We start from the raw sequence: 15,667 nt of genomic DNA, 5'->3' as shown, positions 1-15,667 counted from the left end.
AAACACAACCATGTGACAGTTCAGTCAGATATGTTTATTAAGTTATTAAGTTATTGATTACATGTTCACAGAATGTGCCTAATGGTTTATTTATTTAATGTTGGCTTACTTTATTGTAGTTTTTATTTTATTGTATTGTTCTTTTGCTTTATGTTTGTTGTATGTTTACCACTCTGTAAAAGCGCTCTGTGGCTACCCTGCAAAGGGCACTATACAAATGGAAATTGATGGATTGAAATACATATACTTTACTGCATTTAACCTGGGCTTTGCTCCATATCAGGGAAGGGCAAAGTCAACCTTCAAGCCTACCTGAAGCAGTGGCAGGACGAGCCCCTCAAGAAAGAAGAAAGAATCAAGGATCTGCTCAGAATAAACCAGGTCAGCACGACGCTCCATATCTGTGACATTTCTGCACTTTTCATTCTTATTCACGCTGTGTCTTTCTGTTATTCCAGTCAGTCTAGGATGTAGGATTTGTATTGTTTACTTGTATTGTATTTTTTTAAATCCACTACAGGCTTGTTAAAGGCTTCTTGTCCCCATGTTAAGTGTAGGAGGAAAAAAAAAGACAGACAGACAGAGAGGTGGGTGGATTCCAAACAGCAAATCAAAATGTTCAGTCCAGACTCAGCCCGGCTTATCGCATGAGAAATCCCAACTCTTCATACATCCACTGTCGTCTTCTGAAATGTCCCAGCTGCATTTCCAACTGACCTGTTTTTTTTTTTTTTTACATTTCTCCTTCACCAAAAATAAGTGCACTCCAATCTTCCTACACCAGGGATGGGCTACTCGCGGCCCAGGGGCCACATACGGCCCGCATCACCTGTCATAGCGGCCCACGGAAATATTTTGGACAGCCTAATTGGGGTGGAGTTGTGCTTCATCCTACCAGCAGGCAGGCAGCTACAAACGCAGTTCAATGCAATAATTGCTTGCTCAGTTAATTACTACAAGAATAATTAGGCTAATAATAATATTAAAAGCACTTTTAACCTTCACACAACTACTATAGCCAGCAGTAGAGGAGCCGGGATACAATGACTTCTAAAAAAATAAAAAATTCATCACGAGAACCGTGTATTCCAGCCAAGATGGGAGACAGATTATCTTTTTTATTTAAACTAAAACTAAAGCTTTTGTAAGCTTTTGTTGCTTTTGTGTTATAATTCACACATCACTATAATGGGTCTGCTTTTTTATTTAAACTAAAACTAAAGCTTTGGGCAACTGGAGTGCTTTTATAATAAAAACTAAAACAATAATCACACATGTAGGATTATTTAATTAATTAGTAGTTATATTAGCCAAGTAGAGGAAGGTGGTTTACAATATTCTATTAATGAGAGTGCGGGTTTGTAATCTGGCCCTCTGGTAGTAAAGATGCAAATGTATTGGCCCTCACCACCGTCAAAGTTACCCATCCCTGTCCTACACCTAAAAATATATAATCACCTACTTTGTTATCAGTGTCATATATATACTGTGTATATATATATATATATATATATATATATATATATATATATATATATATATATATATACACATTGTTAAGAGCAATCCTACTTCTGTTTCGGATTGATTAGACACCTTTTGTAGGTTAGACATTCGCCAGAGAAGAATAAATTAATAAATGATTGTGTGTTGATCCATTATAACTCTCCAGCTTTCATCGGTGCCAGAGAAGGATTGGTGCTTCAATTTTTGAAATTGTCATTTTTATTGATGTACAGTAAACTCTATATATACACCATCCCCCCGCCCCCCCCTTCACTTTCTAATGCCAGCCATGTTTCACAGAAGTCCTCCGCTCTCTCTTCCTGGCCTGCTCTGCTCTGTCTCTACGGCGCTCCAGGGACCCCAGAGAGGGCAGGTCTTTACGGAACCGCCATTTGTAGAAGCTCTCCTCCTGCTGATTATTGGAGTGCATCGCTCCGGGCTGCAGGAGAGAGAGAAAAACAGGCAACAGAGCATGCAAATGAGTCCTTTCCCCACATACAGAATGGCTTCAGCTGACCAACTTTGCACTATATCATATTTTCAGATGTCAAATAACACTCAGTTGATGTTTTCAATCAAAAAGACATTCCTGAGGATCAGTCGACGCAAACTGGGACGTCTTCTAATAACTGGCTCGGTGGACAGGTAACACACACACAGCATTCAACTACAATCACAATTACAAAGCAACTGACAAGAAACATGCAACATGGTATACAAGTACAAATGAGACCGTTCAATATCAGCATTAAACACATCCATCAGAACATTGCAGAAAATAAGAATATAAAACTCTAGGGTCCTCTACACAAGCAGAGGGCTGCATACCTTCTCCAGGACCACATCGCTAATGTGGAGTTTCTGCATGCCGGCACAGATGGACTCTAAGTCCAGCAGGAACTGCTGCTCACATTTATTCTTCTCAGTCTCCTTGGAAAGAAGGGATGGAGAGAAATGCAAAAAAATGCTACAATTGTTCAATTTCCCCACAATATGTGTGCTGATTATATATAACTATTATTTATTAGCAGACGCTCTTATCCAGAGTGACTTACAAAATATACACATATATATACACAGTACTGTAGAAAAGTTTTAGGCAGGTGTGAAAAAATGCTGTAAAGTAAGAATGCTTTCACAAATAGACATGTTAATAGATTATATTTATCAATTAACTAAATGCAAAGTGAGTGAAGACAAGAAAAATCTACATCAAATCAATATTTGGTGTGACCACCCTTTGCCTTCAACTGTAATATAAGCATGTAAACAACTACACAGCCTGCCAAACCACTCAAGTGCTGCAACAAAACAAAACAGGGCTCAGAAACTGGGGTTTTGCTGAAAGTAATTTGGGTAGCACTATACTTAGGGTTATGTAGAAAGTAGAAAAGAGTCAAATCTCCAAAAGTGGATGGGTGTAGTGGGTGTGTGTCTCTCAGTTACCTTTGAGATCTTGCTGAGGCTGCTGGTGTCGATGGGCCTGTTCTTGGTGACAGGGACACTATTCCTGTCCCCACGTCGGTTGTCCTGCTTGTTCATGAGCTGCTGTTGCACCTTGATCTGCTCACGGTGCTCATCCAACTGGGCTTCCTTGTGGATCTGGTCAATTGTCTTAGGGCCCTGGTCACCCCTCCTGGGCACCCAGTTGTCCTGAGGAATGGGAGAATGAGTCAGTGATTAGAGGCTAGAGAAAAAACAAGAGGCAGACAGGGAATGGGAAGCTGAAAGCAAGGAAGGTTTCTATTCTCTCAACAGTCATTACCTTTCTCAGGTCCAAGACGTCCTGCAGCATAAAGCGGATTCGAGAGGAGGTCTTCCTCTCTTTGACGATCTGCTCCATCTGGTTGAAGTACTGGTCCATGGGGGGCTTGTAAAAAGATCAGACAGAACGATTAGAAAACAGTCCAGACAGCGTGGCAGAGCAGTAACTTCATACTACTGAGTGAAGCAGCGTTCCTTCTGGAAAGCTCTTGCAGATGCACAGAAGCAGTTATTCAGACCACTGTCTAGAGGCCCAGTGACTCTAGAAAGCTGATGGCAGAAGAAAGGCTAGTTTGCTCATTTTAAAACAACGCAGGAGTGCTGGTGAGACGGAATTTACTCTTCTGGCAAACTTGCCACTCCAGTATTGGCTCATTATGTCTAGAGAAGAATATGAGGACCAGTATGCAGTCTGACGTTCCTGGATGTTTAGCCAGGGCACGGTCTGGCATAGCGGCATTACCTTTGCCTTCTCCGAGTCCAGGTCCTTGCCAATAGTGGAGAGGAGTCGGCACAGGCACTCCAGGGACTCCTCATCCTGCTTTCTCAGCAGCTTGACGATGACGCAGTTGTGCATGGTGTTCTCATTGAGCATCTTCACCTTGAGGAGCTGCCCGATGAACTGGATGTTGCCCAGTGCCCGGCGGCGACGCTTGCCCTTGGCCTCCTCGCCCTGCACACACAGACAGCACTTAATGACAGTCCACATTGGCATTCACAGAGAGGGGCCCTGCACATTGTGGAAAGGAGGGGTGCCGGGTAGGGAATCCAATACCGGGCACTTTTATCAATCCCGGGATTTCGGGATTGTTGTTTATAAAACAACAATTAAAAAGAGCTTCCCACCTAACACATGTATTATTAAGTTGCTGCAACACTGCGTATTAGCGGGGTCATTTTCAAATGCAGTAATAATTATAATGCAACCAACAGAATCAACGAAAACAACAAGACTAATAGCCTATTGCTTTCTTAAATACGTTAATGTTTTTATTTATGTATCACTACATCAAGCACCCAACACCACAAGCTTGTGACAGAATCAGAGGAGGCCACCCACAACGATTAGTGTGCTGGCTGAGTAAAGGAAAAGCTCTAGAACGATTCTGTGAGCTGCATGACCAGGTTGTGGATTTTCTCAGAAAAAGCAAAATGAGGACTGCAGCTGACCACCTTCATATTTTGGAAATTGTGGAATTCCTCTCTAATGATGCTTTCTTGGCTGACATGTTCTGTCACTTAAACTGGTTAAATCTGTAGTTAGTATAACAACAGTCGTGGACATGGTGGAAAACCTTTACTAGGAAGCTTGACTTGTTCGATTTGGACTTGTCATCTGGAAGTCTACTGCACTTCAGCACACTGAAGAAACGACAGGCAGAGGGACCAGGCTGCAGTATTGTCACAGAGGTGATGAAAGATTTTATCAAGCAGCTGAGGGACAACTTCTACACCAGATTTGAAGACTACAGCATGCCCAAGGACATCATTGCGTTTGTACGTGATCCTTTCACAGTCCGTCCAGGTGGAGAATTCTCCTCCCTTGATAAGACAACGATATCCTCGCTGGATAAGGCGCCCCTATGAGCTGACTGAATTCCAGACGTCGAGCCAAATCAGGGATGCGCATAGGAGTGCCGAGTCCTTGTGTGCGTTTTGGGTGGCATGCTCAGAGGAATACAGCATAATAAAGAAACTTGCGTTTTATGTGCTAACAATCTTTGGACCAACGTACACCTGTGAGTCCTCATTTTCCTCTCTGAATGCAATGAAGACTCACGACAGGAACCGGCTTGCACACGAGTCAATCGAGGACTGCCTGCGCATCAGAATCACATCCCTCTCACCTGACATCCAAAAGATCGTGTCCGAGGGGAAATGCAACTTTTCCCATTAAGTAAGTAACTTAGTATTTAATAAATAGTCATATAGGCTCCTAACATTATTGTGATTATTATTATCATTATTATTATTATTATTATTATTATTATGATTAGTGCTTATCCAGGGCTATTTTAGGTCTCATGCTGACAGTATTTTCTGTTTGTTTTGTCATTACAGGAGCAGGTTATCCAGACTCCCGATACAGACATTAAGACACAGACATTGCCTCTTTTTCTTTTAATTATTGTTTTATGTAGGATGCTACCTTTCTGGCCAGTTGCAATTGTAACTAGGCCTAATAAAAAATAAAATCAGATGCTGTTAAGCCACATATCCTACCTCAGCCAGTGAAGTTATGTTATATGGGCCTTGTCTCAGAAGAAACAGACTCCAATTAATCCCTCCTGTTGTTTGTAAAGTCAATGAAGTCAAAATTATTACTGTTGAAATGAATTACTTGACTGGTGTCGTTTTTCTCCATCTGCTGCTGGGCGCCACTTGCATAACAAGTTAAGTTGATTAAGTTAAAATGTAACTTTTGCATTATTTAGGTTGGTCACTTCCTTCTTGGAAAATTGCATTTGGGACTTTTAGCATTTTTTAAAAATATATATTTATAATTAATTTGGGGGGCTTTGGGGGCCAAATAATATTGCTGGCGGCTAAAATGTGTTTTTGGACTCCACACTGGTTTGGTAGAGTTGACATCAGAAACTTAATGTTAATTGCAGGTACAGCCCCCGTCCCCCTGCGTTTTCTAAGAGGAACAATTCTGTGTTGATGCAGTTAATCACACGATGGTGTTGCTGCTGTGTCACTCACACAGCTCATGAACTGTAGCTGCCCCTTTAAAGTTGGAGTCCGCGAGACCTCAGCAGTGCCTTCTTCTGCTGATTGGCTGAACTCGGGCTGAATCTGCAGGTGGTTGTACTTCAGATTCACATTTTGAACAGATCATGAGCCTCTGTATTAATTATTGCACATTTTCTTTGATAAATAGCTTACAGCATGGAGTTCAAGAATTACTGTGCTGTCACATTTTTCATTAGCCACAATCGCCTGATCCCGTGTATTTCACGTTTTCAATACTGGTATTTTGGGACTAGAAAACTGTCCAAGATCCCGGGATTGGATTCCCTAGTGCCAGGAGATCGCTGCAGTTTGGATCAGACCCAGAGCTACATACACAGTAAATCATGTGACTGCAATTACTGGATCACATAAAACTTTCTCGTGCCTGATCTCGATCTCTCACTGGTACTAACACAGGTGTAAAGGTTGACTATCTACTGTCCACATAGTGACTAATTCACTAGTGTTATTTTTATATTAACTAAATCCAGCCTTGCTATCTACTGCAGATCACAACAATCTGCTCTGCTGCACCGAGCTGCAGAGGTCCGCCCCCTCACCCAGCCAACACTGACAGTCAGAGCACCACAGGCAGGCGCCCTCGCACCACAATGGTCAATTAGGCACAATGCTAATTGTTTTGGGAAGTCTCAAATTGCATTTCTGAGCCCGTTGTGCCACGTGCCCGTTGTACAGGTGTGTGTTACATGAGGTTGTCAAAAACCAAAATGGCCAAGCACTAAATGAAAGTCCTTAAAATAAACGTACACACCACTTACATTCATGCTTGCACGATGCTTCAAATGCTTGCTTAATGATTGGCCCATTGATACTGAGATTGCACAACCAACCTGTGCCTTATTTACAATAAAGGACTATCAAATTTCAGTCCTTTACATTAAAAAAATAATTAATTTAGTTTTTATTACCAAGCATGCATCCAGCTCTTTCTGCTTCTTCTCCAGGACCTTGTCTCCACCCTGATCCTTCTCAAACTCCGTCTTGCAGTTTCTCAACAGCAGCTGGCGGAAAGTCACAGTCACGCCTGGCTTGCCAGTGGTAGGGACGCTGAGCTACAGAACGGGGAGGAGGGAGAACATAAACCCTAAGAAAGATGGAAACTTGAACTAGCTAAGCATAGTCTGTGTGGTAGGCTGGCTTCTAGCTTTAACAGGTATCAGGGTGAAAACCCACAGATGAACAGGGGTCCAGGATTCATGCAGCTCATCTCATTGAATGGTTTGGAATTGAATGCAAAACAAATTCCAGATAACTCTGGAGTGGGACGAAACTGAAAGTGTTCAATGAGGCTCCTCATTTCCTCTCCTCCATCACTAGATGCCAGAGGCCCAGACACCATGGCACTAATAAGAGATCATCACTGGAGCTCTACACTAAGACGGACTGGGACAAACCGACACCTTGGCTTACACAGAGTGTGGGTGAGTGATGGCAAGAGCACTAGTGCCATCTCAGCAATACTTCTTGATATGCTCTTCACAAGACCGGCATCTGCTGGTCCATTCAAAACTGAGCTCCCACAAATTACAATTCCATAACAAAGCGAATCTGATCCATGTAGCATCTTCACAACCTTCTATCATTCCCTGCCTCCCTCTTTTACCTCACTCTCACCCCTGCCACACTCCTTCTCTCACCTCCATAAGGCAGCAGCACATATGGGCGTATGTGACAGAGAAGTTGGGTTCGGAGATGGCCTTCTCAAAGATTAGGTCAACGACACCCTTGAGCCGCTCCTCTGTGTCAATGGTCAGCTCGGTCACTTGACGCATCAGCTGATGGAACATCTGTGGGGTCAGCTTGTTCAGCATACTGCGCATCCTGCGGAATAGCTCCTGGTGAAGGGGAAAGGAGGCAGGAGGGAAGGAAGGAAAAAGGGTTAGTTCTGTAAACCTTGGCCAATGGTTTTATTTGTACTGGAGCAGTGGATGCTTGTGAGCATATGTAGCCCCTCAGTTCCGCTTTTCCATCATTAGCGGTCCAGACATGATGGCACTAAAAGGAGATCAACACAGGGGCACCAACTTTACCCACAATCCCCTTTAAGACTAGCAAGTTATTTATCCCACCCCACAAACAAGAACCGTGTCCACTGCTCCTACATACAGGGTTCCCACGCAAATCAGATCTTTTTTTCCCATGACTTGTCCATGATTTTTCCATGGTCATTTTCTGATTTTCCATAACTAAATTATTATTACAATAAAATGCGGGAAAGTTGAAAATGCACACAGAAAATAATAAAGATATTGATAAACACAATAGGAAAGAACCACATAATCAGCTTTTGTCATGACAGCCTCCTCCTCCCCTTACAGCCATCCAATCCATCCACTTTTATAAAACATGCTACCCTCAACTAATAAAGAGCACACAAAGATGTAAATGCAAAAGTAAACCTAGTACTATCTGATCAATGTATATGTAGTATAAATGTTGATTACAGTAGAAAATATACAAAACAACATTAACAGTCTGTATTTTTATTAATTCTGAATTGCCTTGAATATAAACTTCTATAAATCAGCTCAATTAATTAATAAAAACATACCTTGTTATATACAAATGGCCAGGGCCTACAGTAATCCATTCCTGTACGCTGCTAAAGAAGTATTTTAGATTTAAACCTGTTTAGATTGTTTAAACCTAAAAGCTTTTATTATTATTTTTCTCTTTCTTTAAAACAATATATATAAATAATGATTTTTACCAATAAATTACCTGATTTTTGTATTTGAGGAGTTTAGATTTTACTGATTTATACCCATTTTAAACACTCAATATTATTTTCAGTTTCTTATCAGAAATTATTTGTTATGAAACACTACTTCACAAGCTTGTTTGATATTATGACATTATCTTGTCAGCACTCACATCGAAGCTGTTTTGCAGTGTACAGCACACACAGACGCTTGCTGGAGGTCATGTGATTAATATCGCGCTATATGATTGGCACACATATGAAGGTTGGTCAGCATTGTGGCATTGAGGACAGTGCAAACAGCACAAGAAACTCTGCTTTGGGATAAACAGTGTATATTGGTAACTTTTGTAGAACTTGTTTGTGGTTTGAAATTCTTTTTTATCTGTTGAATAGAACAATATGTATTATTATTTACTTGATTTTAAATAAATATGCATATCATACATTTGGCTACATAATTTAAATGCAACGGACACATAAAGTTTGAGCATTTGATGTAGGCAGGGGTTCTCAACACTGGTCCTGGTGAACCCCTGTGTCTGCTGGTTTTTGTTCTAACAGAGCGCTCACTTGTTGGCCTCGGGGTCTCTGCCCACTGGGGAGTGCCCGGTAGAGCTGCACAGGCAGCCTCCCGGGGGGCATCCTTACCAGATGCCCAAATCACCTCAACTGGTTCTTCTCGATCTGGAGAAGTAGCGACTCTACTCCGAGGCTCTCCTGGATTACTGAGCTCCACACCTTATCCCAAAGGGTGAGTCCAGCAACCCTGCGGAGAAACCTCATTTTCACCGCTTGCACCCGTGATCTCGTCCTTTTGGTCATTACCCAACGTTCATGACCACAGGTGAGGATGGGGAGGTAGATTGACGTGTAAACCGCGAGCCTTGTCCGAGGTCTCAGCTCCCGATTCACCACCACGGACAGATAGAGCGCCCGCAATACTGCAGACGCTGCAGCGATCCGCCTGTCTATCTCACGCTCCCCCTTTCCATCACTCGTGAGCAAAACCCTGAGGTACTTAAACTCCTCCACTAAGAGCAGCTGCTCCCCCCTAACCTGAAGCGGACAATCCACTCTTTTCCGAGAGAGATCCATAGCCACAGACTTAGAAGTGCTGATTCTCATCCCAACCGCTTCACACTCGGCAGCAAAACGCTCGAGTGCGTGTTGGAGATCACAGTCGGATGGGGCAAGAAGCACAACATCATCTGCAAACAGCAGAGATGCCACCTCCATGCCCTCAAACTGGATACTCTCTCTACCTCGGCTGTGCCTTGATATCCTGTCCATGAAAATCACAAACAGGAGTGGAGACAAGATGCACCCTTGGCGGAGTCCAACACCCACCACGTTTTCGACCTAACACCGAGTATATGGACACAGCTCTTGCTTTGGGAATAAAAGGACCGGATGGCACGCATAAGCGGCCCCGGCACCCCATACTCCCTCAACATCTCTCACAAGAAATCCCGGGGAACACGGTCGTATGCCTACTCCAAGTCCACAAAACACATGTAGACTGGATTAGCATACTCCCATGCCCCCTCAAATATTCGTGAAAGGACAAAGAGCAGGTCCATTGCTCCGCGGCCCGGACGGAATCCACATTGTTCCTCCTGAATCCGAGGTTGAACTATATTTCACAAAAACATTTCAATCTACAAGAGATCTTCATCAGGATCCATATCCTGGTCTATACATCCATATCCTGAAGATCTTGTGTAGATCGAAAAGTTTTAGCTAAAAACCAGTGAAGCATGGGTTACATAAATACTTTTTATTTGTGCATTGGAGCTGTGGTAAGTGTGCAGGTATTTCTTTCTTTTTACTTTATATGGATTTTTATCTACCCTGCACCTACTAATTAAGTTGGATGTGCGTGTGATTAACTTTTACTATTAACTTTATTTCACATAAAAGGGAGATCCTCATTCTGGCAGATCCTGACCAATTTAGTCACGATCATGTACACAGATTTACGTCATTCTGCTCAGAATCTACACAAACACTGTGGGTTTACTGGCTGAATGGTCAGACTCTGTTCAGAATTATGTAAATTTGAAGTACAAGATCGCAACCAATGATCTTGAGAATCTGTGCAGAATGCCAGAAGTCTGCGTGTTGTGAACGCACCGAGCTTCTTTGTGTTGCTATATGGTTATAGGAGTTGTGCTTAGCGTATATGTACTTCACACAGACTCTCCCAAGTCTTGAAAATCCCTGTATACATAATATCTGGCACATTCATCTGGGACGTTCATAATAACCATGTGTATTACAGAATACGTACTAAAAGGTAAGTTTAAACAGGATTTAATACAATTTTATTCTGCACCATGAAACTGTTTCTTTTTGTCAGAGTGTACATTATATCCCATGTATGTTGTAAATGGGTTATATGTGTAGCTATTTCCCATGACTGAAAATTGTTTGGTCATTTTCCATGACTTTTCCAGGATTTTCCATGACTGGAACCCTGTACATACCTCTGTCTTGATGGTCTCGGTGTCCTCTGTGGTAGCCTTCCTTATGTTTGGCTTCCATGCCTTCTCTGCCTTGTTGAGCGTCACTTCAGCTGTGAATGACACTCCAGTAATGATCTTACGTGGCTGCTTCCTCTGGCCCTGCTGGGAGCCCCAGGGGGGACAAAGAGTCAGTCAGCTGGGCAGGGCAGGGCAGCACATCAATCTAAATAAATTCTCATTGCACACAATCTCTGAATTGCCTACTTGAGCTGTATTAAGTATACATTCTATTGGAGTTACATTCATGACTTGATCCTATTGCAGGCAGATTCATTGAACTTTCCTCAGCTATGATGCTGTATATTTTTGATGGAGGTGTTCAGCAGAAGCACGATCCACAGAACAAATATGCCAACGTTAAAGCAGGTAAACAAGTACACAGCCTGCCAAACCACTCAAGTGCTGCCAACAAAACAGGGATCAGAAACTGGGGTTTTGCTGAAAGTCATTGTAAAAGTCAATTTGGTATCACTATACTTAGGGTTATGCAGACAGTGGAAATGATGAGTGTAAAATCTCCAAAAGTGGATGGGTGTAGTGGGTGGCAGCATGTGTGTGTCTCTCAGTTACCTTTGAGATCTTGCTGAGGCTGGTGGTGTCGATGGGCCTGTTCTTGGAGACAGGGACACTATTCCTGTCCCCACGTCGGCTGTCCTGCTTGTTCAGGAGCTGCTGTTGCACCTTGATCTGCTCACGGTGCTCATCCAACTGGGCTTCCTTGTGGATCTGGTCAATTGTCTTAGGGCCCTGGTCACCCCTCCTGGGCACCCAGTTATCCTGAGGAACGGGAGAATGAGTCAGTGATTAGTGGAGAGAGAGAAAACAGGAGCCAGGCAGGGAATGGGGGGGTGGGAAGCTAAAAGCAAGGAAGGTTTCTATTCTCTCAACAGTCATTACCTTTCTCAGGTCCAAGACGTCCTGCAGCATGAAGTGGATTCGAGAGGAGGTCTTCCTCTCTTTGACGATCTGCTCCATCTGGTTGAAGTACTGGTCCATGGGGGGCTTGTAAAAAGATCAGACAGAACGATTAGAAAACATTCCAGACAGCGTGGCAGAGCAGTAACTTCATACTACTGAGTGAAGCAGCGTTCCTTCTGGAAAGCTCTTGCAGATGCACAGAAGCAGTTATTCAGACCACTGTCTAGAGGCCCAGTGACTCTAGAAAGCTGATGGCAGAAGAAAGGCTAGTTTGCTCATTTTAAAACAACGCAGGAGTGCTGGTGAGACGGAATTTACTCTTCTGGCAAACTTGCCACTCCAGTATTGGCTCATTATGTCTAGAGAAGAATATGAGGACCAGTATGCAGTCTGACGTTCCTGGATGTTTAGCCAGGGCACGGTCTGGCATAGCGGCATTACCTTTGCCTTCTCCGAGTCCAGGTCCTTGCCAATAGTGGAGAGGAGTCGGCACAGGCACTCCAGGGACTCCTCATCCTGCTTTCTCAGCAGCTTGACGATGACGCAGTTGTGCATGGTGTTCTCATTGAGCATCTTCACCTTGAGGAGCTGCCCGATGAACTGGATGTTGCCCAGTGCCCGGCGGCGACGCTTGCCCTTGGCCTCCTCGCCCTGCACACACAGACAGCACTTAATGACAGTCCACATTGGCATTCACAGAGAGGGGCCCTGCACATTGTGGAAAGGAGGGGTGCCGGGTAGGGAATCCAATACCGGGCACTTTTATCAATCCCGGGATTTCGGGATTGTTGTTTATAAAACAACAATTAAAAAGAGCTTCCCACCTAACACATGTATTATTAAGTTGCTGCAACGCTGCGTATTAGCGGGGTCATTTTCAAATGCAGTAATAATTATAATGCAACCAACAGAATCAACGAAAACAACAAGACTAATAGCCTATTGCTTTCTTAAATACGTTAATGTTTTTATTTATGTATCACTACATCAAGCACCCAACACCACAAGCTTGTGACAGAATCAGAGGAGGCCACCCACAACGATTAGTGTGCTGGCTGAGTAAAGGAAAAGCTCTAGAACGATTCTGTGAGCTGCATGACCAGGTTGTGGATTTTCTCAGAAAAAGCAAAATGAGGACTGCAGCTGACCACCTTCATATTTTGGAAATTGTGGAATTCCTCTCTAATGATGCTTTCTTGGCTGACATGTTCTGTCACTTAAACTGGTTAAATCTGTAGTTAGAATAACAACAGTCGTGGACATGGTGGAAAACCTTTACTAGGAAGCTTGACTTGTTCGATTTGGACTTGTCATCTGGAAGGCTACTGCACTTCAGCACACTGAAGAAACGACAGGCAGAGGGACCAGGCTGCAGTATTGTCACAGAGGTGATGAAAGATTTTATCAAGCAGCTGAGGGACAACTTCTACACCAGATTTGAAGACTACAGCATGCCCAAGGACATCATTGCGTTTGTACGTGATACTTTCACAGTCCGTCCAGGTGGAGAATTCTCCTCCCTTGATAAGACAACGATATCCTCGCTGGATAAGGCGCCCCTATGAGCTGACTGAATTCCAGACGTCGAGCCAAATCAGGGATGCGCATAGGAGTGCCGAGTCCTTGTGTGCGTTTTGGGTGGCATGCTCAGAGGAATACAGCATAATAAAGAAACTTGCGTTTTATGTGCTAACAATCTTTGGACCAACGTACACCTGTGAGTCCTCATTTTCCTCTCTGAATGCAATGAAGACTCACGACAGGAACTGGCTTTCACACGAGTCAATCGAGGACTGCCTGCGCATCAGAATCACATCCCTCTCACCTGACATCCAAAAGATCGTGTCTGAGGGGAAATGCAACTTTTCCCATTAAGTAAGTAACTTAGTATTTAATAAATAGTCATATAGGCTCCTAACATTATTGTGATTATTATGATCATTATAATTATTATTATTATTATTATCATTATTATTATTATAATTATAATTGGTGCTTATCCAGGGCTATTTTAGGTCTCATGCTGACAGTATTTTCTGTTTGTTTTGTCATTACAGGAGCAGGTTATCCAGACTCCCGATACAGACATTAAGACACAGACATTGCCTCTTTTTCTTTTAATTATTGTTTTATGTAGGATGCTACCTATCTGGCCAGTTGCAATTGTAACTAGGCCTAATAAAAAATAAAATCAGATGCTGTTAAGCCACATATCCTACCTCAGCCAGTGAAGTTATGTTATATGGGCCTTGTCTCAGAAGAAACAGACTCCAATTAATCCCTCCTGTTGTTTGTAAAGTCAATGAAGTCAACATTATTACTGTTGAAATGAATTACTTGACTGGTGTCGTTTTTCTCCATCTGCTGCTGGGCGCCACTTGCATAACAAGTTAAGTTGATTAAGTTAAAATGTAACTTTTGCATTATTTAGGTTGGGTCACTTCCTTCTTGGAAAATTGCATTTGGGACTTTTAGCATTTTTTAAAAATATATATTTATAATTAATTTGGGGGGCTTTGGGGGCCAAATAATATTGCTGGCGGCTAAAATGTGTTTTTGGACTCCACACTGGTTTGGTAGAGTTGACATCAGAAACTTAATGTTAATTGCAGGGACAGCCCCCGTCCCCCTGCGTTTTCTAAGAGGAACAATTCTGTGTTGATGCAGTTAATCACACGATGGTGTTGCTGCTGTGTCACTCACACAGCTCATGAACTGTAGCTGCCCCTTTAAAGTTGGAGTCCGCGAGACCTCAGCAGTGCCTTCTTCTGCTGATTGGCTGAACTCGGGCTGAATCTGCAGGATCACATAAAACTTTCTCTTGCCTGATCTCGATCTCTCACTGGGACTAACATATGTGTATGTTATTCATACTGAGATTGCACAACCAACCTGTGCCTTATTTACAATAAAGGACTATCAAATTTCAGTACTTTACATTTAAAAAATATTAATTTAGTTTTTATTACCAAGCATGCATCCAGCTCCTTCTGCTTCTTCTCAACGACCTCGGCGCCACCCTGATCCTTCTCAAACTCTGTCTTACATTTTCTCAACAGCAGCTGGCGGAAAGTCACAGTCACGCCCAGCTTGCCAGTGGTAGGGACGTGGAGCTACAGAAAGAGGAGGAGGGAGAACATAAACCATAAGCAAGATGGAAACTTGAATTAGCTAAGCATGGTCTGTGTGGTAGGCTAGCTTCTTGCTTTAACAGGTACAGAGAGAAAACCCACAGATGAACAGGGGTCCAGGATTCATGCAACTCCATAGCAAAACGAATCTGATCCATGTAGCATCTTTGCAACCTTCTATCATTCCCTGCCTCCCTCTTTTACCTCACTCTCACCCCTGCCACACTCCTTCTCTCACCTCCATAAGGCAGCAGCACATATGGGCGTATGTGACAGAGAAGTTGGGTTCGGAGATGGCCTTCTCAAAGATTAGGTCAACGACACCCTTGAGCCGCTCCTCTGTGTCAATGGTCAGCTCGGTC

The 15,667-nt window shown here is 43.0% G+C and overlaps 1 non-coding gene and 1 pseudogene across 1 annotated transcript; both read right to left on the bottom strand.

The window, feature by feature from the left end:
- Positions 1 to 7,316: 7,316 nt before the first annotated feature.
- On the bottom strand, positions 7,317 to 7,393 carry LOC136750643 (small nucleolar RNA SNORD66). Its single transcript, XR_010816935.1, has one exon. It is a non-coding gene; the product is annotated as a small nucleolar RNA SNORD66 (small nucleolar RNA).
- Positions 7,394 to 7,975: 582 nt separating this feature from the next.
- Positions 7,976 to 8,045, bottom strand: LOC136750652 (uncharacterized; annotated as a pseudogene).
- Positions 8,046 to 15,667: the final 7,622 nt, after the last annotated feature.

Source organism: Amia ocellicauda, chromosome 5 (assembly GCF_036373705.1).
Source record: "Amia ocellicauda isolate fAmiCal2 chromosome 5, fAmiCal2.hap1, whole genome shotgun sequence".
In the NCBI taxonomy this organism is placed as follows: domain Eukaryota; kingdom Metazoa; phylum Chordata; class Actinopteri; order Amiiformes; family Amiidae; genus Amia; species Amia ocellicauda.
The sequence above is the reverse complement of the archived record's forward strand: the minus strand, read 5'-3'. Positions and strand labels throughout refer to the sequence as shown.